The 27,348-nt window shown below is 40.2% G+C and overlaps 1 pseudogene; it reads right to left on the bottom strand.

The window, feature by feature from the left end:
- On the bottom strand, positions 1 to 27,348 carry LOC124959250 (olfactory receptor 4C46-like; annotated as a pseudogene).

The following is a 27,348-nucleotide window of genomic DNA, read 5'->3' as shown; positions in this document are numbered from 1 at the left end:
TCATCTCAAGTTGTCTATCTCAAGTGTTTCTGTAACAGCAAAGGAAAGTTGTCTAACGCAGAAGGCTTTTCCATCTCCCAATTCCATTTTGAAATCTCTAAAAACACCATAGATTTTGTGCTGAAGTTTAAAAAGTGCTTCACAATGATCTTCAATAGTAATTTGTAATGGTAGTTTCAGTTCTATATGGGAAGCTGAGAAAAAAGAATTAGGATGATTTTTAGAAGAGAAAGTTAATTACAAGGCTGAGACAAAGAACTCCAGACTTTGGGACTCTGGCTGTGCCCAGGATTTAGCACATGCCATATGGTACCTGAGAAGACATGACTACTTCACTCAATGGAAAAAAAATTGAGTTGAGGTTTTAAAGAACTGGGGAAGCAGGGAGAAAAGACCAGAAAAAAAATTAGAAGAGAATGATGAAGGGAGGAAAGGAAGGAAGAAATCATCTTACCATCATACCCTCCTGAGAACAAGGTCACATCCTAATTTCCCCCTTTCAAATACCTAGCACACAACAACATCTAGACTTTCAGATGAAAAGGCTCCTGGACACAGGCATCCTGGGTCATGTGGAGGTGATCTTAAACCTCTGTAACTTTATGGTCCTCATGACAACATTGTGTTGTGCCCAAAGGCTCGAGACCCCACAAAGACCACCAGAGACCATGATCAATGCAAGCAGCAAAGAGTCATTTATTAGCAAGCTCGAGCCTGGTCCTCTGTGTCCTTAACCGGTGACACTAAGAGAGGCCCCCAGCCCTCGTTAGCAGGGTTTTTATAATGAAAGGCAAGCAGTTTTATAGTGTTCTTTTAATTGGTTAACATTTGAACAGCTAAACATTAGTCCTCCTCTGGTTGGGTCCGGCCAATCTATTTGATTTTCATTGGGTCCTGCCAGAACTGAACCGTCCTAGTGGAAGAAGGGAGGAGGGAAGGGGTGAACTATGCAGGAGATGAGTCGGGGCTAAGCCCCGCTCCCGTCCTTGACGGATAAGGTCTCCAGGCAACTGCACATTCCTCGGACAAATATCTCTTAACAACCTTGGTAAGCACAGGGTCCCAGCAGTCCTGTTTGTCCTTGAGACAGTTAGCAGCACAGATTCCACCCTGCTCTCAACATTCCCCCCTTTCCAAGAACATTTAGAGAGCCAATCTTGGGTCTCTATTGTTCTAATTCTTGCTGCTTAATGGGCTGATATTGGCTGAAGTTGGTGGCTCCAAAAACTGGAGCTACAGCTATGGTTATGGCCAGAATGAAAGAACAAAGCAAAAGCAAGAACATAGTCACAGTCTATGGCGGCAAGGCTTGATCTTTAGCGGGTTGTTCTTAGACCTGTCCACTCTCCAGGCAGAGTCGTCTAGGGCAGGAAGCACGATGTCGGAAAGGGGTTCAGTCAACTTGGCTTGGGTGTGATGAATCCAGGAGGTGATGCCGTCGACTTTGAGAGCAGTGGGTATAGTCAAAATGACCATGTAGGGGCCCTTCCACCATGGTTCCAAGTTACTCTGTCGATGTCGCTTCACTAGGACCCAATCACCCGGGTGGAATTTGTGAGGAACAGGAGGCGGGCCTGACTCGTACAGACTTTTGAGCTTAGGCCAGACTTCTCTGTGGGCCCTCTGCAGGGCCTGGAGGGAAGATAAAAGTTCAAAATCATCTACATTTTCTTCTTTTAAAAGCCGCTCAGTCAGATCAGGGAGTATTGGAGGCGGGGTCCCAAACATGATTTCATAAGGGGTGAGTCCCATCTTATAGGGAGAATTACGCACCCGATATAGGGCATAGGGAAGGAGAGCCACCCAGTTACCGCCAGTCTCCAGGATTAATTTGGTTAAGGTCTCTTTTAAAGTTCTGTTCATTCTCTCTACCTGTCCTGAGCTTTGGGGTCGATAAGCACAATGCAGTTTCCAATTTGCCCCAAGTACTGAAGCCAGCCCCTGACTTACCTATGAAATAAACGCTGGCCCGTTGTCAGACCCTATCATCACAGGAAATCCACACCTTGGCAGGAGGTCCTCTAAAATCTTTTTAGCCACTATTTGCACCGTTTCCCGCTTGGTGGGGAATGCTTCAAGCCATCCTGAAAAAGTATCTACAAAAACTAATAGATATTTATACCCGTACCTTCCAGGTTTTACTTCAGTGAAATCAACTTCCCAATATGCCCCTGGCCTATCCCCCCTTAATCTATTTCCTGATTCCCACTTGCTATATCCTGCATTTGTTAACTTACAAACTCTGCAACTTTTGACAATCTGTTCTATCTTATTTTGCACACCTTTAATTCTAATTCCTGCTTGCAGTATCAAGTCCTGTAATTTTCTTGTCCACATGTGGGTAGTCTGGTGGAGCCTGCGCAACACTTTCTGCCCCATCAGTTCTGGAAGTATTATCCGGTTTTCAGAGTCTTTCCACCATCCATCTAAGCATTGGGCTAGTGGTTGCTGGCGAATCCATGATAAGTCCTCTTCCGTGTAGGTTGGGTCTTTTGGGAGGGTTCGTGAGCCAGAGTCTGGGAGTTGAGCAACCGTGATCAAGTCTCTCTGGAGGGCTACTTCACGTGCCACCTTGTCTGCTAAGCAGTTGCCCCTGGATACTGGATCAGATGGTTTTTGATGCCCAGGGCAATGTACGATAGCCAATTTCTTGGGTAACCAGAGGGCGTCTATCAGGGACACAATTTCTTCCTTGTTTTTAATAGATTTCCCCTCTGCAGTTAGCATTCCCCTTTCCCTGTAAATAGCCCCATGAATATGGGCAGTTGCAAAGGCATAACGACTGTCCATGTATACAGTCAATTTTTTGTCTTTTCCCATCGTTAGAGCCTTAGTCATGGCTATCAGTTCTGCCTTCTGGGCAGAGGTGCCTATTGGTAGAGGCTCAGCCCAAATTACCTTTGTCTCAGTCACTACTGCTGTACCTGCATACCTTTGACCTTGATGTAGAAAGCTGCTCCCATCTGTGAACCATACTGCATCTGCATCAAGCAGCGGATGATCTTGCAGGTCTTCTTTAAGCCCATGAACCTGGGCTAGGATTTCCGAGCAGTCATGTATGGGTGTGTCCAGGTCAGGGTCAGGAAGCAGTGTAGCAGGGTTGAGGGTTGAGGGTGCCCAAGTCCTCATGTAGAGCTTCGTCAAACAAGGTGGGAGAATTTTGAATCCCTGCGGCAATCTCGTCCGGGTAAGTTGTCCATTGATACTCTCATCAATGTCTGTCCATTCAAAGGCAAATAGCTCTTGGCTCTTTGGAGCTAGAGGCAAGCTGAAAAAGGCATCTTTTAAATCCAGCACCATATACCATTGTCTGTAAGGAAGAAGCGCACTGATTCCGACCCAGATCATGCACTCTGGAGCTCCCAAGTGGTGGTCGATTACTCGGGAGTCTGTTTCCTTCTTTTTCTGCTCTCCCTGCACTGCTACTGCTAATGCTTTGGTTATTTCCCTAGTAGCCCTAAGCTGCTTTTCTTCTGGTGCATCTCTGTTATTGAATACCCGCTGGGCTATTCTCATTAAGTTTTGAATACTTTTTCCTTCTAAATCCTCTATTTTTTGTAACTTACACCTTATGTGCGGTGCTGCCTGGTTAACAAAGCTCATTACTACTGCTGCCTGATTCTCTGGGGACTCTGGATTCATAGGAGTATACTGTCTAAATGCCTCCATTAATCTTTCTAAATAAGCTGAGGGTGATTCCTGTTTTTCTTGCATGACTGAATACACCTTGGCCAAATTAGTGGGTTTACGAGCTGCTGCCCAGAGACCCCCCATTAGAGTCTGGCGATAAACCCGGAGTCTCTCCCTACCTTCAGCCGTATTGTAGTCCCATTCATCTTGCGGAGGCTTGGACAAGGGTAAAGAAGCATTAATTAAGTCAGGGTTTACAGTAGGTTGTCCATCGTTTCCTGGGACCAACTTTCTGGCTTCCATCTGGATTCTTTCACGCTCCTCGGTTGTGAACACAATCCGGAGTAGCTGCTGACAGTCATCCCAAGTAGGTTGATGAGTGAACATGACACTATCTCAAAGGGAAATCAAGTCTTTAGGGTTGTCGGAAAACTTAGCATTTTGATTTTTCCAATTATATAAATCGCTTGTAGAGAAGGGCCAATATTGAAGCCGGGGATTGCCAGCATTGTCTGGCGGCCCAGTTTCTTGGAGCGGCACAGCGATTGTGGAATCTGGAGCTTCTGGTTGGGAGCGGCTGGCTGCCCGCTGGTCTTGGCTCCGCGTTCGTCTTGCCAGCCCTCCTGAGCCAGTTCTTTTTTCCTCATTTCCGGCTGCAGCTGCTTCTCTCTGTTCTGCAGCCTCCGGTCCTAGGTCCTGAGGAGGAACAGGAGTTTGCATATAAGGAGGGGGGTTAACAAAGAAGGGGGTCTGGATCTTCCTCCAGGAGAATAGGGTGGGGAGCTGTGGGATTTAACTTTAATGTCCATAACTTTACAGTCATTTACCCTTTTATTAAAGTACTACCACATACTATCTGTTTTGAAGGTGATGGCCTATTATCACAAGTTACCTAGGTTGTATGTTCTGGAAGCAGCTACTTCTGCAAAACAGTAACAGGCAACCATTTTACAAAATGAAATTAGCAAGAGTAAAAACATATTTAGCTTGTATAATAGTTATCTTGAATTTTGGCTGAGTTCTACATTATATACCCTGTTTGATATCACAGTAATCTTTACAACAAACATCAAACTTTTGAGCACAACTTTAAATGAGTTAAAGCCTGGCTTACTTTGGAGTCATTCTAACATGTAGCAGGGTGAGGCAGAGCCTTATCTCAGGTAAGGCAGGGGTCTTCACAAGTCTTAAGTAAAATGTTCTAATCCTAAAATTAATTTTTGCCCCTTTTGCCATGACCAGCATGACCAAATTTTCAAGTTCAGTGAGGGTCAAAGGAGTATTAGAAAATAAAGGTTTATAAACACAGATTTTTAAGATTAAGCTGAGATCAGATAGAGCTCTGTTCTCTGATGGAAATGCAGATCTAAAGAGTTATGTTAGCAACATTTATACATGTCTTATTATTAGGTTAAAGACTATGTAAGCATTATTCTTTGTTTTCAGGAGAGTAACAGAGACTAGAACATCTACATAACTTTTTCCCACAACTGCAAAGTGCAATGTTAGGAACTCCGTGTAGCTCTCAAAGAAGTCCACTGTCCAAAGTTACTGTAAGGTGGGCAGGAACTAGAGAAGGGAACTGATGAAACACTGGTTATCTAGCAAAACAATTTCTTTCTTCCCAAGAGCTGTGTGCCTGAGATCAATGTAAGAGCTGATAGGACTCTTACAGAGCCTCCCCAGGGAGGCTACTGCCAGAGCAGTTAGGCATCTTGTGCTCCTACACAGGAACACTCCCAGGCACCAGGCATGCTACAGTCATGAAGTCAGGGACCCCAATCTCAGTCATTGTTGTCCCATTTTTGCTATTGTGCATTATACTCTTTCTTAAATGTCATTTTAAGAAGTTTACATATATTGATTTCTGAGTCCATATGAACATTAGTTAACACAGTCTAACGTTATATCCAGAACAGGAGTCAATCAAAGAAAGGCTGAGAGAGCTTTCAACCCTTCTTTTGTGTAGCAAAATGTTTTCACCTTCTACAATATGAACCTTTAAACAAATCAGGCTGTCACTAACTCTTAGATATACATTTACATTTAAATTTTTATCTCAGTGAAATAAGTAACCAATTTTACATATACCTTACTGATAATATGTCCCATAATAGAACATTAAATGATAGAAATAAATCCCCAATAAAATGTACTCTTTAAGTTTAATATTACCAGTACAGACAAGTTTATTCTGGAGAATAGCAGCTTGACAAATTTCCTGCTTTAAAAACTTGTATACCTGGAAAATATGAATACATTTAATATACAAGGAGTGACCATTTTGCAATTACCTTGACACTTTAATCTTACTAAATTCAGTTTTTAAAGAAAAATTTAAAGACATTTTACTTTTATTAGTTACCCAATTTTAATTTTTAATTAAATCATGTGAATAAAATAAAAAAATAAAAAATAAAAAAAATAATTTTTTTTAAATCACGTGAATAAAAGTATTTGGATCCATTTTTAAATTTTAATTTTAGGAGCGCTCAGTTTTGATACAGACAAAACATGACATTAGCACGACATACAAATAATACAAAATCAAAGGCCTTGTAACTTTATAGGTGAATCTCCATTGCAATGTAACAGATGTTCAAAAACTCTAGTTGAATAAAAATAGAACTGATCACAAAGAAAAAAAAAACATTAACCTAGTTATGCAGGATCAAAATTATGAGCTCAAAAATACAGCATTAGAGAAAAACAAAATAAAACAAGAATCCTAGAGAATGAGTTAGTTCTGTGTAGCAGCCCAGGAGTTTAAAATGGACACCTTTTTTTTTTTTTTTCTTCTTATCTTCAGATTACCCCCCTTTCCCACTGAGACTGCTGCAGTTTACATTCCAATGCAGGTTTCAGCACAAAGGTTGCCCGAATGCAGCACAAAAGCTTTCCAGATGTGACAGAGTCACCAGATGCGACAAGGTCGCCCGACGGGTCAAGGGGATGTCTCCCGAGACCCTGCTGGGGTCCTATAGTGCGTCCACCAGGACTATGCCAGCCCAGAACCAGAACCTGCAGGCAATCCAGACCAGAAAACACATGGCAATGCCTTACTCACCGGCCGAAGGTGTCACTTATGACTCTATGATCAGGTGTCTGGGTGGACTTGGGGCATCCCTGATGAGCCCCCATATGTTGTGCCCAAAGGCTCGAGACCCCGCAAAGACCACCAGAGACCACGATCAATGCAAGCAGCAAAGAGTCATTTATTAGCAAGCTCGAGCCTGGTCCTCTGTGTCCTTAACAGGTGACACTAAGAGAGGCCCCCAGCCCTCGTTAGCAGGGTTTTTATAATGAAAGGCAAGCAGTTTTACAGTGTTCTTTTAATTGGTTAACATTTGAACAGCTAAACATTAGTCCTCCTCTGGTTGGGTCCGGCCAATCTATTTGATTTTCATTGGGTCCTGCCAGAACTGAGCGGTCCTAGTGGAAGAAGGGAGGAGAGAAGGGGTGAACTATGCAGGAGATGAGTCGGGGCTAAGCCCCGCTCCCGTCCTTGATGGATAAGGTCTCCAGGCAACTGCACATTCCTCGGACAAATATCTCTTAACAACCTTGGTAAGCACAGGGTCCCAGCAGTCCTGTTTGTCCTTGAGACAGTTAGCAGCACAGATACCACCCTGCTCTCAACAATTGGAAATAAAAGCAGCATCCTCTTTCTGTAGCTGCTTTCAGGTTTCATGTCACTACAGGTCAAAGTTTTAGTTTCAGGTGCTCAAAAGAAAGGTGTTCATTATTATTGACACCATCATTATCATTAATCATACACTTATGCGTACATGGGGAAATCACTCTGGGGAAACAAACTGATGAGGGTATCCAGATGAAACCCTAACTCACAGGGTTTCACACTATATTTACATTGTGTGGGAAATGCACTATTTTTCCTTTTGTCTCTGGGTCTCCAACATGCTGTGTAGCATTAGAATTATTAATTATCAGGCTGAAAACAAAGGATACCAATGATCTCTGCTTCTTGTAGGATTCAAAAGCCTATATTCAACATTTCCTTGGCTGCCAACACCCAGGGTCCTCTTAAGTGAACCTGTCTGATGCTGCTCAGATGTTGCACACCCCCGCCAGGCTCCAGACCCTCACCACTGCCTGGTTATCTCCCTTCCTTGAGGTTTAGCTATGTCTCACCTACAACAAGGGCTGCCTTCATTCTTCTGCTAATGTTATTTTGAAATCTTTAGGCTCAAAACCCTCAAGATCTATTTCTAATGTATATGCACAGGTGGAGGTGAAAGAGCAGGGTCCATGCAGTCAAATGAACCTGGGTTTAACCACTAGCTATGTGACCTTCAGCAAGCCACTCCCCTTATTGGAGATTTATGTTTCTTGCTCTTCTTCAGATTGGAGGGTGGTTAAGTGATAAGGTAAGTACAAAAGCAGATGCACAGTGTCTGACACACCACCCTCTCCCCACATTTGTTCGTCTACGCTCTTTATCAGCAGCCAGTTCTACTTAGTATCATCTCACCAGCTGTGATCCCCAAACAGGCTAAGCTTGCATTTCTATTATCCTCCTATGTAGTCCAGCACACTGGCAATGAAGGAATTAAGCAAGATGCCTTGGTTGACTATTTCCTAAAGGTAATGTAAAGAACTTTTCATTATGTCCATTTTTATTTTTCCGAGGAGCTGTTCCTAAGTCAGACTTTTAGCTGGAAGGATATCCGGCTGTGAAAAAACCAAATGCCTCTCAGTCTGTACACACTGTTAGTAGAAATGTGAATTAATACAGTCATTATGGAAAAATTATGGAGGATCCTCATAAAATTAAAATTAGAACTACTGTGTGATCCAACAATTCCACCACTGGGAATAAATCAAAAGGAAATTCAATCCATGTGTCAAAGAGACAGCTGCTCTTCCATCTTTACTGCTAAACTATTCACAATAACCCAGATATGGAATTAACTTAGGTGTCCATCAACTGAGGAATGCATGAAGAAATGTGGTATGGTTACATCAAGGACTACTACTGTGCCAAAAGCAAGATGGAGCCCTGTTATATGCATCAGCATGGAGAGACATGGAACACATTATATTATATGAAAGAACTCAGGCACAGAAAGACAAATGCCAAACTATTTCACTCCTTTGCTGAGGTTAGACAAAGCTGATCTCAGAAAAGTTAGGAACATAAAATTACTGGAGGCTGGGAGAGCAGTTGGGAGGAAGTGTGGGGGGCTGGTCAATAAGAAGAATATTACAGTCATACAGGAGGAATGGATTATGATGTTTCATTGCACAATAGGGTGAACAGGGTTGACAAGAATTCATTTTATTTCTAGAAATAGCTAAAAGAGAATTTTGAATTTACTCACCATAAAGAAATGGTGAAAGTTTAATGAAATGTATATGCACACTACCATGATGTGATCATTACACAAGGTGTGCACAAATCAAAATACCACATTATACCCCACAAATATGCACAATCATTTTGTGTCAATGAAAAGATTGAAATCATTTCAAAAATCTTTCTCTTCTATTCACAGTGGTCAGAGAACATAGAATCTCATCAGTCTACTATGATTCCAGCAAAGACAGGAGAGGCACAGAAATGCTCATTGGGGGAGGGACCAACAGACACAGGGTCTCTGCTCCAACCAGCATTGGCAGAGTACACTGGCAAAATCTTGTCTAGAAATCACTGGGTAACACTTGGGACTCATGAACTATATTATTTCCTGTGTAACTGTAAGAAGTAAGAATTAGGGCAAGAAAGTGAAGGTGTGAAAAATAGTTACCAATACAAATGATCCTTGGCAACAAGAGCATCCCTGAACAGGCTTCAAAATGTAAACTTGATATTAAAACCACATTTTTATATTCCATCCCCTTTTTTTAGTTTGTTCATTCTGTGTATATGTGTGTGTGTGTGTGTGTACATGTGCGTTAAAAAGAACGTAAGATTTTTTAATCTGTTAGTGAGAATTGTAATTTTTTTCTATAGTATTACATGTTAAATTTATAGAGTTTTTAAATACAGCATGAATCCAGAAATTCCCATAAAAGTATTTCCATTTCTTTCATGAAATTCTCAGTTACAAAAAGATTTGTGAAATTATATTCATCCATTCACTCTAAGCCCTTATCACACAATGCTGATCAGTAGAGATAATGGCCCTAATCTTAAGAAGCATACATTTAGTGGAGGGAAAATACACAAGATACAAATAAAAATACAAAATCAAGGAGATAATAAGTACTATGAGGGAAATCTTAGTACTGTTATGTAGAAAAGCAGTACTGAAGGAGGTGTTATGACTTAGTCACAAAAGGTCTATAAATTGACCTTTGAGAAGAAATATGAAGGCAAGAAGGGAGCAGGCCAGACAGACATGTGGGTGGAAAGTGTTTCAGGTATAGAGAAAGGTGCTCATTGCAATGTCCTTACCATGGATTCATAACCAGCATGTGCAGGAATTGCAAGAAAATCAAATGAATCTAGGTCTAAGTCACAGGAGATGGCATCAAAAACTCAGGAGTCATCAGTTCTTTCTGTGTCTTTCAAATATTCAAAAACTTCAGACTGTTGCTCTGAATGCAATGAAGAGCCATTGGGAGGTTTTGTGCTCAAGAATGACAGAATGCCATTTAGGTTTTGGTAAGCCTTGGTGATATTAGATAGGCCAATCAGAAAGCTATTATAATGATACAGATGAGGAATTGATGTTCAGCTTGACCAGCATGATAGAAACAGGTGTGAGACATCAAGTTCTCCTCCAACAACCCATGTTATATAAAGAGGCATGGACCATGTCAATTACATTGTAGAGACAAGATATTTGTCTAGAGTAGAAAAAACTGGGTGAGCGTTGTGTCTTTTGCCTTCCTCTAGTAGAATTAGAATTTAGGGGTTTTACAGACAATAATATGACAATATGGACAATGTTTTTATGTGCTTTCTCTGCCTGGAATTCTTTCTCTCATGGGTAATTTGGGTGAACTTCTACTTGACTTTCACATCTCTGCTTAAATATCTGTGAATTGGAAAGTATCTTGATCCTGATAATCATCTCCTCTCTCAATCTACAAACAATGTGAAAAGCTTGTTTTAGGTGCTTAAGGTTGCCGTAACATAATCCCACATATTTAGTTCATGAGCTACTCTTCAACCACCCAGCCCCACAATAATGACAATTAGGTTTGACTTGGCTTACAGCCCATACCATATCTGGGCATCTGTGGTAAACAGAAAATCTAAACATGCAATGTTTACATTGCTGATGCTTCAGCACCAGGCAACCCAGGGGGCAATCAGCATGTTTCCAATTAGGTGTGCACATCCAGAGGTTGGGCCTTGCCTGCCCAAGGCAGATTCTACCACTCTCTGTCTCCTCCAATACAGCAGTGCCATTGAATCTGCCCGCTGCACCTTCCCCTTCTTGCTTTCTGGGCATCAGTTGGCTGAGAGGAACCAGTAGTCAGGGCAGAGGGGCAACAGAAAAGCTAGCCAGCTTTCCATTTCTTGCTGCACCCTGAAGGTCAGCAACTCCACTTCTAAAATAGCATCCAACATGTCCCTACACAGTCCCTCCACCCAGGCCCTGGGTGATCACAGGGAGTGGGAAGCAGAAAACAAGTCTTCTCAGGGCACATCATCAGAAGAAAATTCCCTCTTCACTGGGAAACCCAATCATGAAACTGCAGCAGCCTGTACAAATAAAAACAGCAAGGGCTGGAAGGGGATGACTAGGAAGATTGTCACCCGTATTCTAAGAATATATGGTTGCATGTCGCCTTGGCATGCATTGGCCCAGAAGACCTGGATTCAGAAACAAAGCGACTCCTATTAAAGTGGACAGTTGAATTAAAGACAAAACCAGACAGGAGATTCCCAAGCTCCAAGGATCCTAACATTTTTGAATGAGAATCAGCCAGACATGGATTTAAACAGGTACAGGAGGGAGGAGAGCAAAGTTCATTGGGCTTCTGCATATGGATTCCAGTCACAAGTACATCTGGAGCCACCTGGGCATGAGTGAACCCCTCCACCACCACCTGGGAGAGACATCAGAGATTGTTCTTCCAGGGACACTTCCCCTTGACTGCTCTTCTCTGTCCTTTCTCCCATATTTTGGGATAGCAGTGATGATTCTTAATAAATTTCTTTCACTCCTAAATCTTATAATAAAATTGGTGCTCCAAAGATTCAGAAACTGTTTTAACATCTATTTTCTTCTTTAATAGAATAGAACATGCATGATAGGTGAAATTATACAATTATGCATCAGGCAATGGAGGAAAACACATCTTAACCATACGTACAAAGACATGTTTCATGGTATGGTAATTTTCCATTTGCTGTTTTTCAAAACTGGGGTGAGAAACCCTCAACATTCAGAATGATATACTTAATATTGATCTCAAATTAAGAAAAGGGGGGTGGTGAAACCTGGACATAGAATCCAAAAACTTGAGAAATAGTAGGAATGAAAGGGAAGGAGGGGACATAGACATGAGACCACAGTAAGAGTGGTGTCCAAGATGAAGCAGGGAAGATGTATGACATTTCTAAATATGAAGATGAAGAGAGAAAATGGAGAGAGGGTATGTGTGGATACTGTCTCCCCACCTAACTTGTAATAACAATTTTGAGTGCATGACTTCTGAGATATGCCACTATCTATCAGATTTTTTAAATCTGCTGGCTATTCTGGGACAGAGAGTGAAAAGACTGAGTCTTATTTTAAGAGCTGCAAGGCAAATGGTAATGATTATGATCCAGTAGATTGTGAAACATTTAGTGAAAGATCAAATCAATTTCTGTTCATTCTCTTGGCTTCATGAGTATTAATGTGATCAGATACAGTCAAAATGAGGACAAACTCCCAATGTAGGACTGCACACTAATGCTTGCCACAGCAGAGCACCAAGTGTTGGGGGTTGTGCCATGTGGGCTGTGCCGGGATGGCGCCTGGCGGCCAGCTGGAGGTTGCTTTGATCACATGAGCAGTGAGGAGGTTAATTAACATAAGCATACTCCGATGATTTATCATTGGTCGTATTCAATTAAGTCCATGCACACAACGAGTGCACAGGTGTTCCCGAGTGCTCCTGCTCGTGCCTGCTCACTTTAACCTTTGCCGTGATAGGTCAGCTGGCTCCTTGCCTGATCTCAACTAGTGTGGCCCCACCCTCCACCTCCAGGAGGAAATATAAGCGGGCAGAAGGCAGAAGGTAAAGAGCAGCAAATAGCAGAGAGAACAAGCAGGCAGTGGCAGGTTGCAGATTGCAGAACGGAGAAGTAAAGCCACACCTCTAGATAGCAGAAGTGAAGGATGTAGGATGCAGGATGCACCTTTAAGAAGAAGCAGCAGAATTAAGAAGATATAGATCTTTGAAAGTGTAGTTTCTCTTTCCCTAAGCAAAGTCTCTCTCTCTTAAGCAAAGTCTCTCTTTCTGTCTTATGCAAAGCCTTTCCCTCTCTCTCTCCTCTCAAAGTCTTTTCTTCCTCTATAAGCTAGGGAACAAGTGAATAAGCAAGAAAGTAGTCAACTAAAGAGAAAGATAATAGAAGTAGCTCAGTTTCCAGTCCCCCTCCAATAAACACCAGGGCAATTATTGCCGCGGGCGGCGACAACCAAGCTACACTATAACACAGTAATGCAGTGTAACCTATACCGCAGCATTTACAAGAAAAGCAAGCATAGACAGGTTTCTTTATTATCTAAGGCAAACTAAGTTATATATTCCAATACTTAAATGGTCAAAATCAGTCTCTTCCACTGGTTAACTGCTAAAAAAAATTAAAGGAGCACTATTTTACTAGACTACTAGGTAAATATTAGACTAAGTTCTATATTTTATTTTCAAAGAAAGAAATTTCAAGGTGAAACAAAACATTGTAGATTTTAAAAACCAATGAACCAAATAAACAAAATCCACCAGAGAACAACGAAAGTACAAAAACATTTTCTGAGGTCTTTAGAAAACTCTTTTCTGAATACACTGTGATCTTAGCACTTTACATGCTGATAAACCGAAGGTTGACAATACCATTTCTTGCCAAATAGACTCAGACATGTGCTCATGAATTACATTTCCCTCCATCTCACATACTCCAATAGATTAACTATTCTCACATGTATTAGTGTTGCCAGTTCCCATAAAATACTACCACTGATGAGTGGTAAATTCCATCTCCTGGACTAGTTCAATGTAGCACACATATGCCAACTGTTTCCAAAAGCAAAAGAATTGTTTTTCTTGCTGTGTTGTCTTTGCATTTCTCCAAGAGCTGTAGATATAATGCACAATAATTTTTCATCATTCTACTTAGGTACAAGGTCACCAAATATCCTCTGTCCTTACCATCTTGTGCTGCTTGTTTAGATATATATAATTTTCTTTCTTTTTTTTTTTTTTTTTTTGTGCTGCTGGGGATTGAACCCAGGGCCTTGTGCTTATGAGGCAAGCACTTTACCAACTGAGCTATCTCCCCAGCCCTTAGATATATGTAATTTTCAAGTGCCTTACTCCTCTCACTAAAGATCTGTGTGTCTCTTCATTATTATCTAAAGATGTCTCCATTGGCATGATACATGAAGTCATTCGTAAACTGATCTCATCCTAACTTTCTTAAGGGTTCTCTCAAGACAGCTTAAGTAATTAGACTGCAAACAAAATTCTCACTTAGAACATTGAATTTCACATGATTATCCACCCTCTAATTCTCTTCACCACCTATGAACTCATCCTTCAAGACCTAGTTCTGCAGAGGTTTTAGCAGATCCAGGTAAAATCAGACATTTCTCTTTCCTTGCTGTCTCAACCCTCTGCTGTTATCATCAGCCTTTAAAAAAAAAAAAAAAAGGATTGAAAATTTATTGTGTGCTGGATAGTGCATAGGTCCTTTTAAACACTGCTTATTACTTTTTAATCCCACCCCCAAATATTGTAACACAGATATTATTCCATCTGTATAAATAACAAAACTTAGACTTAAGGAAAACCAAAACTTCTCAGTTTACACAACACTTGAAGCACCAGTCACATGTCACTGAAATTACTGGTTTGCATGTAAAGTAGTGCCATCTATACTCAGAGCAGAGTATGAGCCCTGAGATTCTCATGCGTGTGTCTCTCTTAGTGCCTAGCAAAAACTTGGGGCATATTAGCTAAATGGATGGCATGTGTTGAATGACTAATGAAAGGAGAACAAATCCAAAGAACATATTTAGCTCTAATGCATTTTTTATTTTAGATCCAAAGTTTTCATCCTTCTAAAAAAATAAAACCAACATTTGGGAAATAACTTGGCTATAGTTCCACTATCTAATGTAACCTTAGTGATTCCATGATATAGAAAACAAAATACTGTAGAAGACAGTTCAACCCAGGTGACTCATCTTCCTGCCTCAGAATTCTCAACCATAGCAGGTCATCATGACATTATAATGGGTCATTAAAACAGGACAACAAATCATTATAACAACCCAGCAGGTGATTATGACATCATGGCAGGTCATTATGACATCTTGGCAGATCATTATGACATTACATCAGGTCATTATGACCTCATAACTGGTCATTATTACACCATGGCTAGTCATTATGACCACAGTAGGTCATTGTGATACCACAGCAGGTCATTATGACATCATGGCAGATTATGACTAAATAGAAAGTCATTATAACACCATGACTGGTCATTATGACGTCACAACAGGTCATTTGTGCACCATAGCAAGTAATTATGACATCAAAACATGTCCTTATGACACCATAGCAGGGCATTATGACATAAAGAGAGGTCATTTTGACACTCTAGCAGCTCATTATGACACCACAGAAGATCATTATGACATCATAGCAGACCATGTCACAGGGCTGGATCACTTTCTCCTGGGTTAGGAGAAAAAAATATTCATTGCTGGTATTTTTAGATGAAACCACAGTCCTTCTGATGGTCTTTTATCAAAAGGTATGGAGAAGCCTTTGCCAGATCAGTAGCTGCATACCAGACACCAGAGATATATGTTAATTTTTTCAAGCAAGGAAATCATATCTGGTTCAGCAGTCACACTTGGAGTCTCCTTCTGATTAACCTTATTGAATTCCACTAAGTTTGCTAAAACCATCTCTATTCTATACAGGACAAATAGTTCAGGTGAATGTGGTAAAAATCAGCCCTGGTATATCCTTCAAGGTCTTCATAGTGGCAGTAAGCTCTGAAATGCCTCCAGGAATGCAATTTATATTTTTCATGCAACAATTTTGCATGAAAAATACAATTTTGCTTTTTTCCCCCCTATTTTTCTAGATAGAGACAGTTGTAGCAGCTTCAACTTTCCCACCATAAGCTTTTCATCTCTATAGGTCAGGATGCCAGTGTGGAGATGCTTCTTAATTTTATTTCACAAAAGCATAAATAACCACCAAATGAGTCTGGGACACAGCACACAGAGAGAAAAAGCTGTATTAAAATTTCATTCACCTCCTAATCTTCATGAGACCTTCCTCTTGAGGACCATACTAATGTTGAGGTGTTCTTTAATTAGTGCCAATTAATATTTGGGGTCTAGTAGTCACAGAGGTACCTAATTATTTCTCTTTGTCTAATGAACTGTTACCCTGAAAAGGACTTTAAGGTACCTTGAATAAGGGTTGGAGAAAGGTTCACATAAATTTTAGACAGCGTTCCTGTTCCTACCTCAAGCACAACCAACTTTTCTTTCATTTTAGGGGTTCAGAATCTGCAGAGTGACTTAAGTCAGGAAGTTGATTCATGGAACATGACTTTCTGTTTTCTAAATTCAGTTTTGCTTTGATTCACTGAAAACTTTTCTACTGAAATCTAGCAAGTAAGTAATCTTTAGGATTTCTGTAATATTTCACTTTTAGGAAGCCTAAAATCAACCATCGAAGGTCATAGATTTTTTCTGGTAGAATTATTCAGATTTCTTCTTTAACTCTGTTGTTCACAGTGGTGGCCACACCACCCAGACCTTGGAGGTAGAGTGCTGCCACTTGGTTCCTACCATCTGTGGACCCAATTATTAACATTGCATCTAGGTTTCTCCACTTCAGGGACCACAGTTCCCACTGTGGGGTTCCACAAGCAGGGAAGAGCAATCACCAAAATCTTCAAGGATGTCAGGACTCTTCTCACAAACCTATTATTCATAATTGTGATAAAAGTTATATATTGGACTTATCCATGTTGGGTGAGTCTTAAATGACAAATCACAGTACATTTCAGTTTCTCTAAGCTTTCCCTATCTAATCCTAAATCCTTAAATGCTTAGCATTTTTAACTCAGTCATGAGGACTACATGCTGGTTCTTGTTGTAGCTAACTAACCATACAGAGCCTTTCCTAACTCTATGACACATGACTCTAAGAACATTTGCTTTGTGAACTTGCATCTATAAATTTGGCCTGATTCAACTTTGTTCCACCATTATCCCACACTTGATATTCATTTACACATATTTTCCTGGATTCCTCTTCTACATACATTAAAAAAATCTTGTAGTTTTCTGGAGTGTAGTGCACCTAGTCAGGGTCACACTTAGTAGTTCTTTAACTTTAGACTTGAATCTAGATATGGGTCTAGAAGCAATGAAGGAGGTGGGGTTAGTCCCAAGAAGAGTCACCACTGTCTTTCAGGGCAACTGCCTCAAGGGAGGCCATGAGAGAATCCTCAGGCAATGTTGAATAATCCTTATACAGAGGTGGAAAGACCACCTACTGGTAGCAGGAAGGCATTTCTACAGGATACAGAGAAGCTTTATTCACTTGCAAAGACTCACAGATCTCTCACTTCCCTCTTCTCAATTTCCTCATCCATCTTGTCATGGGAGGCAGAACCTGAATCTCACCTGTGACTTGTCTGTCTCCCTGTCATTTTGTGTTGCACAGACACAGAAACTGATGTGGGGATTTCTATGAAGGTAACAGACAAGCAGGGGGGACTGAGGGAAACTGACAAGTTAAGAAGTATGTTGTATCAAAGTAAATTTGGGGCCTTGACTGCTCTGGACTATTCACTCTATTCCAAACTTTTTCTGCCTGGTGGCAAGGGGACCCAACATTCTTACACTTTTGTGATAGTCTTTTACTCTTCACTTGAGGAGTCTAAGCCGGTAGAAAAGATCCATGAACCAAAGCTCCCGTTTTCTTTAGTGTAATTGTTCAGAGAATTGTAGGACTGTGAACTGTTCACAGCCCAGAGTCATGGTCACTGGGTATGGTGCACACTGGCCTTTTGGAGGGGATTGGGGCATGATTCCAGTGTCCACTGCACTCTGCCTCTTCACCAGCAGGATCAGAGTTCAATCTGTGGCTTTCACAACCTCAGAGTTCAATCTGTGGCTTTCACAACCAGATCATGACAATAGGCTTTTGCTCTTCTGCTGCTGATCTCATTCCCTGCACTCAGTTATCAAACTGTAGGTTGAGTTTTCACTGTAAATCCAATTGCTTCATTAACCTAATTATAAAATCTAATATCATCACTAGCCATCTTAAAAATACTTTCAATTTTCTCCATGATCCTTACCATTAAACTGTAACAAGATTTTGAGATCTGGCCCATTTCTGACTTTCCAGTCTCAGACTTGAAACTTGAGTTAAAAAGGGGCCAGGAATGCTGCCTCCCTCTAGTTTGCCATCTTGGATCTCTACAATTTACCTTTATACCAGCTTAGTGTGCAGTTTCACTAAACAATTGCTGAATGAATATTTAAACTAATATCCCCAACTATGTTGAATTATTTAGGTTTCCTGCATAATTATATTTTTTGCCTCCCAGCCTTTGTTAAGTATTACCTGTTATAGGGATGCTTTGATCCAATCTCTTGCCTCTTCACTTTCCTTACCCAGGAAAAATGTGCCATTTTTGTATCTTTCCTTGTAGGAATCCTTTTCCATCTACACCCCTCTCCAGGTGAGGTGTGTGTTTGTCAATCATGAACATGCTTCAATAGCCCTCTGTCCATCTTAGCATGTATGTTTAACTCTCAGCTGTACTTTCCCACTCCCTTCTGGGAGTCTCTCCATGGATCTTAATCCCTGGGAAGGAAGAAACTGCTGTGTTTTCATTCATCTCAGGGCAATCCCTCAAGTCAGTGTGTTTTTTTAATGAGCGAAGGAATTACTGAATAAAAAAAAATCCTGAAATTGCTTTTGTGTAGAGAAAGCGATATACTTTGACAAATTTGTTTCACTACTGAAATGATACCTCAAAATTAAATTAAAAAGTCATAAGTAACTCACATGCATAGGATAGTGAAATCTTGCTGAGAGAATATCAAGGTCTAATATTTTTCTCCTATGATGAGAATGTCAGTCTCAAGCTCTTTCTCATTGCTCAGGTCCTATAGGATAAAAAAAAAAAAAATGCTTTCTTTTGGCAGTCAAACTTAAATTCTACCCTGAGTCTGAATCAGATTGAGGGTAGGAAAATAAAACTTGTAGTCCTCAGTACTCATTTTACCAAATTTATTTATGTTTCTTTATAATCATTTACTGCTTATCCGGGAACATACTTGGTGCGGCTTTAGGGAAAGTACTGCTAGCTAACAGGCAAGTACTTCATGGAGTCGAGCTGTGCATTATCAAATTGGAGTTCCTGTGCAACATTCAAGTTTCTTTTGTGTGATCCATCACCTAGTGGGTTATCAACATTGATAATTTTATAATCTGAGTTTTAAAAAGTTTTCTGAAGACTATAAGGAAATTCAGAAACATGATCAAACTATGTTGTTTACTACTCAAGGTTAAATGTCCCTCAGGTTTATAACTGTAGTCTGTAATTTCATATTATCCAAAATGCATTACTGTAAAAAATGTGATATATAAATCATTACAAAAGATATTTACAAAAATTATAAGAATTTTAGGTTTGGAAAATCAATTTCTAAACAGAATGTATCCAGAGTCGTCTTTTTAAAAAATAATATTTAGCACATTTATACAATGTATTTATTTACTGTCATTGCATGGTCATGTACATGGGAAATGATAGAATGATCTAGAAAACTAGTCATACTCAGATACAATGGGGATAATAGTTCTGCTTACTTTGAGTGTTATAAAGATTTCTCATCAATACAAATGTTTGTTTATTTTGTTGTTATTAGAAGGAGAGCTTATGAATTAATGTCATAGATAAAGATAAAAAAACCAAGTCTTAATTTGGTAGATTTTTCCAACATGAAACATGGTCCTCAGTTTGTTGTTTACTTTTTATTCACACATTTGTAATTCCATCAATACAGAATTTAAAAAATATTGCTGCATTATAATTATGCATAATCAGGATATGCCATGTTCATACATGCACATAACAATTTGATAAATCTCATGAATTGATGAATGAGATTGAGCAAAGCAGAAGCTTTGAGTGAATAACAGTTTTGTCTTTAAAGTGCTGCTTGGTGAGATCATTCAAAGGGCATCTTGACACTTTTTTCAGTTTAATCAATGCTGGTCTTCAGGCATATTTATTTGTCCAACTGAAAGAAACTTCCTAGTAAATAATTTCTTTTTTTTTGTTTTTATTTATTTTTTAATTTTTTTATTATTGTATACAAATGGAATACATGTTGTTTCTCTATTTGTACATAGAGTCAAGGCATACCATATGTGTAATCATACGTTTACATAGGGCAATGAAGTTTGATATTTTTCCCTTCCCCCCCACCACTCCCACCCCTCTTTTCCCGCTATACAGTCTTTCTTTCCTTCATTCTTACCGCTCTCCTTATCCCTAACCCTAAACCTAACCCTAAGCCTAATGCTAACCCCTCCCACCCCCCATTATATGTCCTCATCCGCTTATCAGCGAGATCATTCGTCCTTTAGTTTTTTGAGATTGGCTTATCTCACTAAGCATGATATTATATAATTTCATCCATTTGCCTGGAAATGCCATAATTTTATCATTCTTCATTGCGGAGTAATATTCCATTGTATAAATATGCCACAGTTTCTTTATCCATTCATCAACTGAAGGGCATCTAGGTTGGTTCCACAATCTGGCTATGGTGAATTGAGCAGAAGTGAACATTGATGTGGCTGTATCTCTGTAGTATGCTGATTTTAAGTCCTTTGGGTATAGGCCAAGGAGTGGGATAGCTGGGTCAAATGGTGTTTCCATTCCAAGCTTTCTGAGGAATCTCCACACTGCTTTCCAGAGTGGCTGCACTAATTTGCAACCCCACCAGCAATGTATGAGTGTTCCTTTTTCACCACGTCCTCGCCAACACCTATTGATGCTTGTGTTCTTGATAATCGCCATTCTAATTGGGGTGAGATAAAATCTTAGGGTAGTTTTGATTTGCATTTCCCTTATTACTAGGGATGTTGAACATTTTTTCATATATCTGTTGATTACTTGTACATCTTCTTCTGTGAAGTGTCTGTTCATTTCCTTAGCCCATTTGTTGATTGGATTATTTGTATCCTTTGTGTAGAGTTTTTTGAGTTCTTTATAGATTCTGGAAATTAGCGCTCTATCTGAGGTATGGTTGGCAAAGATATTCTCCCACTCTGTAGGCTCTCTCTTCACATTGTTGATAGTTTCCTTTGCTGAGAGAAAGCTTTTAAGTTTGAATCTATCCCAGTTGTTGATTCTTGCTTTTATTTCTTGTGCTATGGGAGTCCTGTTGAGGAAGTCTGATCCTAAGCCAACAAGTTGAAGATTTGGACCTACTTTTTCTTCTATAAGATGCAGGGTCTCTGGTCTGATTCCGAGGTCCTTGATCCATTTTGAGTTGAGTTTTGTGTAGGGTGAGAGATAGGGGTTTAATTTCATTCTGTTGCATATGATTTTCCAGTTTTCCCAGCACAATTTGTTGAAGAGGCTATCTTTTCTCCATTGCATATTTTTGGAACCTTTGTCTAGTATGAGAAAATTGTATTTATTTGGGTTTGTGTCCATGTCCTCTATTCTGTACCATTGATCTACCTGTCTATTTTGGTACCAATACCATGCCGTTTTTGTTACTATTGCTTTGTAGTAGAGTTGAAGATCTGGTATTGCAATACCCCCTGCTTCGCTCTTGCTACTGAGGATTGCTTTAGCTATTCTAGGATTTTTATTCTTCCAGATGAATTTCATAATTGCTTGTTCTATTTCTGCAAGGTACATCATTGGGATTTTAATTGGAATTGCATTGAATCTGTATAGCACTTTAGGTAGTATAGCCATTTTGACAATATTAATTCTGCCTATCCAGGAACATAGGAGATCTGTCCATCATCTAAGGTTTTCTTTAATTTATTTCTTTAGTTTTCTGTAGTTCTCATTGTAGAGGTCTTTCACCTCTTTTGTGAGATTGATTCCCAAGTATTTTATTTTTTTCGATGCTATTGTAAATGGGATAGTTTTCCTAATTTCTCTTTCTGAAGATTCATCACTTATGTATAAAAATGCATTGGATTTATGAGCATTGATCTTGTAACCTGCTACTTTACTGAATTCACTTATGAGTTCTAAAAGTTTTCTGGTGGAATTTCTAGGTTCCTCTAAATATATAATCATGTCATCAGCAAACAGGGATAGTTTGAGTTCTTCTTTTCCTATTCGTATCCCTTTAATTTCTTTGGTTTGTCTAATTGCTCTGGCTAGAGTCTCAAGGACGATGTTGAATAGAAGTGGTGAAAGAGGGCATCCCTGCCTTGTTCCAGTTTTTAGGGGGAACGCTTTCAGTTTTTCACCATTTATAATGATATTGGCCATGGGCTTAGTGTAGATGGCCTTTATAATGTTAAGGAATGTTCCCACTACCCCAGTTTTTTCTAGTGTTTTGAGCATGAAGGGATGCTGTATTTTATTGAATGTTTTTTCTGCATCTACTGAAATAATCATGTGATTCTTAACTTTAAGTCTGTTGATATGGTGAATGACATTTATTGATTTCCAAATGTTGAACCAACCTTGCATCCCTGGGATAAAACCCACTTGATCGTGGTGCACTATCTTTTTAATATATGTTTGTATGCGATTTGCTAAAATTTTGTTGAGAATTTTTGTGTCGATGTTCACTAAGGATATTGGTCTGAAATTTTCTTTCCTCGATGTGTCTCTGTCTGGTTTAGGTATCAGGGTAATATTGGCTTCATAGAACGAGTTTGGGAGGGTTCCCTCCTCTTCTATTTCATGGAATAGTTTGAGGAGTATTGGAATGAGCTCTTCTATAAAGGTTTTGTAGAACTCGGCTGAGAACCCATCTGGTCCTGGACTTTTCTTTGTTGGTAGGCTTTTGATGACCTCTTCTATTTCATTGCTTGAAATTGGTTTATTTAAGTTGTGTATGTCCTCCTCATTCAGTTTAGGTAATTCATATGTCTCTAGGACTTTGTTGATGTCTTCGAGGTTTTCTGTTTTGTTGGAGTATAGATTTTCGAAATAGCTTCTAATTATGTTTTGTATTTCACTCGTGTCTGTTGTGATGTTTCCTTGTTCATTCCAAATTTTAGTAATTTGAGTTTTCTCCCTCTTTCTCTTTGTTAGTGTGGCTAAGAGTTTATCAATTTTATTTATTTTTTCAAAGAACCAACTATTTATTTGGTTAATTTTTCCAATTGTTTCTTTTGCTTTGATTTCGTTGATTTCGGCTCTGATTTTAACTATTTCCTGTCTTCTACTACTTTTGGTATTGGTCTGCTCTTCTTTTTCTAGTGCTTTGAGCTGTAGTGTTAAGTTGTTTATTTGTTGATTTCTACTTCTTTTTTTGAATGCGCCCCATGAAATAAATCTTCCTCTAAGTACTGCTTTCATAGTGTCCCAGAGATTTTGATATGATGTGTCTTTGTTCTCGTTTACTTCTAAGAATTTTTTTATTTCCCTCCTGTTGTCTTCTGTTATCCATTCATCATATAATAGTGTATTATTTAGTCTCCAGGTATTGGAGAAGTTTCTGTTTTTTATTCTCTCACTTATTTCTAATTTCAATCCATTATGATCTGATAGATTACAAGGTAGTAACTCTATCTTCTTGTATTTGCTAACAGTAGCTTTGTGGCATAAAATATGGTCTATATTAGAGAAGGATCCATGTGCTGCTGAGAAGAAAGTGTATTCATTCTTTGTTGGATGGTATATTCTATATATGTCTGTTAAGTCTAAATTGTTGATTGTGTTGTTGAGATCTATAGTTTCTTTATTCAATTTTTGTTTGGACGATCTATCCAGTGGTGAGAGAGGTGTGTTAAAATCGCCTAGTATGATTGTGTTGTGGTCTATTTGATTTCTGGAATTCAGAAGGATTTGTTTGACGTACGTGGATGAGCCAATGTTCGGGGCATAGATATTTATGATTGTTATGTCTTGCTGATTTATGCTTCCCTTAAGCAGCATGTAATGTCCTTCTTTATCCCTTCTGACTAGTTTTGGTTTGAAGTCCACATTATCTGAAAAGAGGATGGATACTCCAGCTTTTTTGCTGTGTCCGTGTGCATGATATGTTTTTCCCCATCCTTTCACCTTTAGTCTATGGGTGTCTCTTTCTATGAGATGAGTCTCTTGTAGGCAGCATATTGTTGGATTTTTCTTTTTAATCCAATCTGCCCGTCTGTGTCTTTTGATTGATGAGTTCAGGCCATTAATATTCAGTGTTATTATTGTGATATGATTTGTATTCCCAGTCAATTGACTCATATTTGTTTTTGACATGATTTGGTTTCTCCTTTATTTGGCTATTCCTTTAGGCTAGTGCCTCCTGTTGCTGATTTGCATCATTGTTTTTCATCTCTTCCTCATGGAATATTTTGCTGAGAATGTTCTGTAATGCTGGCTTTCTTTTTGTAAATTCCTTTAGCTTTTGTTTATCATGGAAGGATCTTATTTCATCATCAAATTTGAAGGTAAGTTTTCCTGGTATAAGATTCTTGGTTGGCATCCGTTTTCTTTCAGGGCTTGGTATATGTTGTTCCAGGCCCTTCTAGCTTTTAGGGTCTGGATTAAAAAACCTGCTGATATTCTTATTGGTTTCCCTCTGAATGTAATTTGATTCTTTTCACTCGTGGCCTTTAAAATTCTGTCTTTATTTTATATGTTAGGTATTTTCATAATAATATGCCTTGATGTGGGTCTGTTGTAATTTTGAATATTTGGAGTTCTATAAGCCTCTTGTACTTGGTTTTCCATTTCATTCTTCAGATTTGGGAAATCTTCTGATATTATTTCATTGAATAGATTGTTCATTCCTTTGGTTTGTTTCTCTAATCCTTCCTCAATCCCAATAATTCTTAAATTTGGCCTTTTCATAATATCCCATAATTCTTGTAGATTCTGTTCATGATTTCTTACCATCTTCTCTGTTTGTTCAACTTTGTTTTCAAGACTAAATATTTTGTCTTCAATGTCTGAGGTTCTGCCTTCCAGGTGTTCTATTCTATTGGTTATGCTTTCTATGGAGGTTTTAACTTGGTTTATTGATTCCTTCATTTCAAGTATTTCAGTTTGTTTTTTTTTTTTTTTCAGTATCTCTAACTCTTTATTGAAATGATCTCTTGCTTCCCATATTTGGTCTTTTAACTGTTGATTGGTGTGATCATTTAATGCCTGCATTTGCTCTTTCATCTCCTCCTTCAATGCCTGCATTTGCTCTTTCATCTCCTCATTTGCTTCCCTGATCATTTTAATTATGCACATTCTGAACTCCCTTTCTGACATTTCTTCTGCTGTGCTGTCATTGGGTTTTATTGATGTAGTATCTAGGATTGTTTGGGACATTTTCTTCCCTTGTTTTCTGATATTGGTCAGCTGTCAGTGGGACCCTGAGATATTGCAGATTTGTGCTATTGGCTTATAGTGTCCCGGTAGATTTCCAGTGTATCACCTCCCAGCCTTCAGTAGCCTGATGTCTTGGAGGAATTTGATAATGCAGTGCATCCGAAGAAGGCTGCCCCTAGCCCCCTACTGGTTCTAGGGTTTGGAGCTGGTTCTGTGTGGAAAGGCTCTCACTGTGGGCCTGCACCGTGCAGCCTGCCGTGTGGGAGGAGCCCAATGCCGGAGTGTGGAAGGCTACCTGGGGAAGACTCTAGCTGCCCTGCCCTCCTCTGATAAGCCACCCCTATCTGTGCCTGCCACCCGGGCCGAGCTTTACCCAGTGGGCAGACTCACCCGTGGCTCTATTTCATTCCGAGTCTCTCAATGTCTCCCCTTCTTAACTCCTGGGTTCTGGAGCGAATGGGCATGCAGTCACCCTCTAGGCCGCCATCTTGGATCACCCCGTGGAAAGAACCTGCGGCTGGAGTGGGCAGAGCCACCTGAAGAGGTCTCTGGCTGCCCTGCCCTGATCCCAGAGGCTGCTTGCAGATCGAAGCTCTCCGTTGGTTCGGGGACTTGTGGCTGGTTCTATGTAGAAAGCCTCTCACTGGGCAGTCTGGTCTGAGAAGCTAGCCTTGAAAGGCACCTCCCACCGCAGGGGTCCAGGCTTCTTGGGGAAGTCTCTGGCTGCCCTATCCTGGTCCCTGAAGCTGCCTGCATACCGGAGTACGCTGGGAGTATGCTGCACTGGCTCCGGGACTTGGAGCTTGTTCTGGTCAGAAAGGCTCTCACTAGAGGGTCTGCTCTGAGAACCTGGAGAAGCTGGCTGTGTGGGCGGGGCCCACCGCCGGAGTGTGCAGGGCTGCCTGTGGAAGACTCTAGCTGCCCTGCCCTGCTCCGATAAGCCACCTCTATCTGGGCCTGCCACCCGGGCCGAACTTTACCCAGTGGGCAGACTCACCCATGGCTCTATTTTAGTCCGAGTCTCTCAATGCCTCCCCTTCTTAATTCCTGGGTTCTGGAGCGACTGGGGGTGCAGTCACCCTCTAGGCCGCCATCTTGGACCACCAATAATTTCTTAATTGTACTTTTCCTCTGGGCATTTCTCAAGGTGTAGATCAAAGGATTTAACATGGGAGTTATCATTGTGTAGAAAATAGCAACTGCCTTATCAATAGGTAAAAAGTAACTGCAGGTCTCAAGTACACAAACATGGAGGGAAAAAAGAATAATACCACCACTGTGATGTGGGAGACACAGGTAGAGAGGGCTTTGTGCCTGCCCTCCATGCTCTGTGTCCTCAGGGAGCACAGGATGACCACATAGGAGACCAGCAGGAGGAGGAAGATTAGCAGACAGATGAACCCACTGTTCACAATGACAAAGAGCCCCAGAGTGTGGGTATCAGTGCAGGCCAGATTGAGCAAAGGGCTCAGGTCACACATAAAGTGATTGATGACATTAGGGCCACAGAAGGGTAGTGGGAAAATGAAGAGGAGCTGGATGGTGGCATGGAGAAAGTCTCCCATCCAGGACACTCCCACTAGTAGCATGCACACTCTCCAGTTCATGATGGTTGCATAGTGCAAGGGTTTGCAGATGGCCACATAGCAGTCATAGGCCATCACAGTGAGCAGGATGACCTCTGCACCTGAGAAGAAGTGTTCCCCAAAGACTTGGGCCATGCATCCATTGAAAAGAATGGTCTTTGTTTCATGGAGTGAATCCACAATCAGTTTAGGAGTATTGACAGAGGCATAGCAGGCATCAATAAAGGAGTGATAGGCCAGGAAAAAGTACATAGGTGAGCCCAAGAGTGAGCTGGCAATGATGGTTATCACAATGAGCAAATTTCCTATCATTGTGATGATGTAGATGAGCAAAAACACAGCAAATATAATTTTCTGCATCTTTGGGTTTTGTGAAAGTCCCAGAAGAACAAACTCTGTCACGTTGCTCCTTTTCTCCAT

This window comes from Sciurus carolinensis, chromosome 11 (genome assembly GCF_902686445.1).
Source record: "Sciurus carolinensis chromosome 11, mSciCar1.2, whole genome shotgun sequence".
NCBI lineage: Eukaryota > Metazoa > Chordata > Mammalia > Rodentia > Sciuridae > Sciurus > Sciurus carolinensis.
The sequence above is the reverse complement of the archived record's forward strand: the minus strand, read 5'-3'. Positions and strand labels throughout refer to the sequence as shown.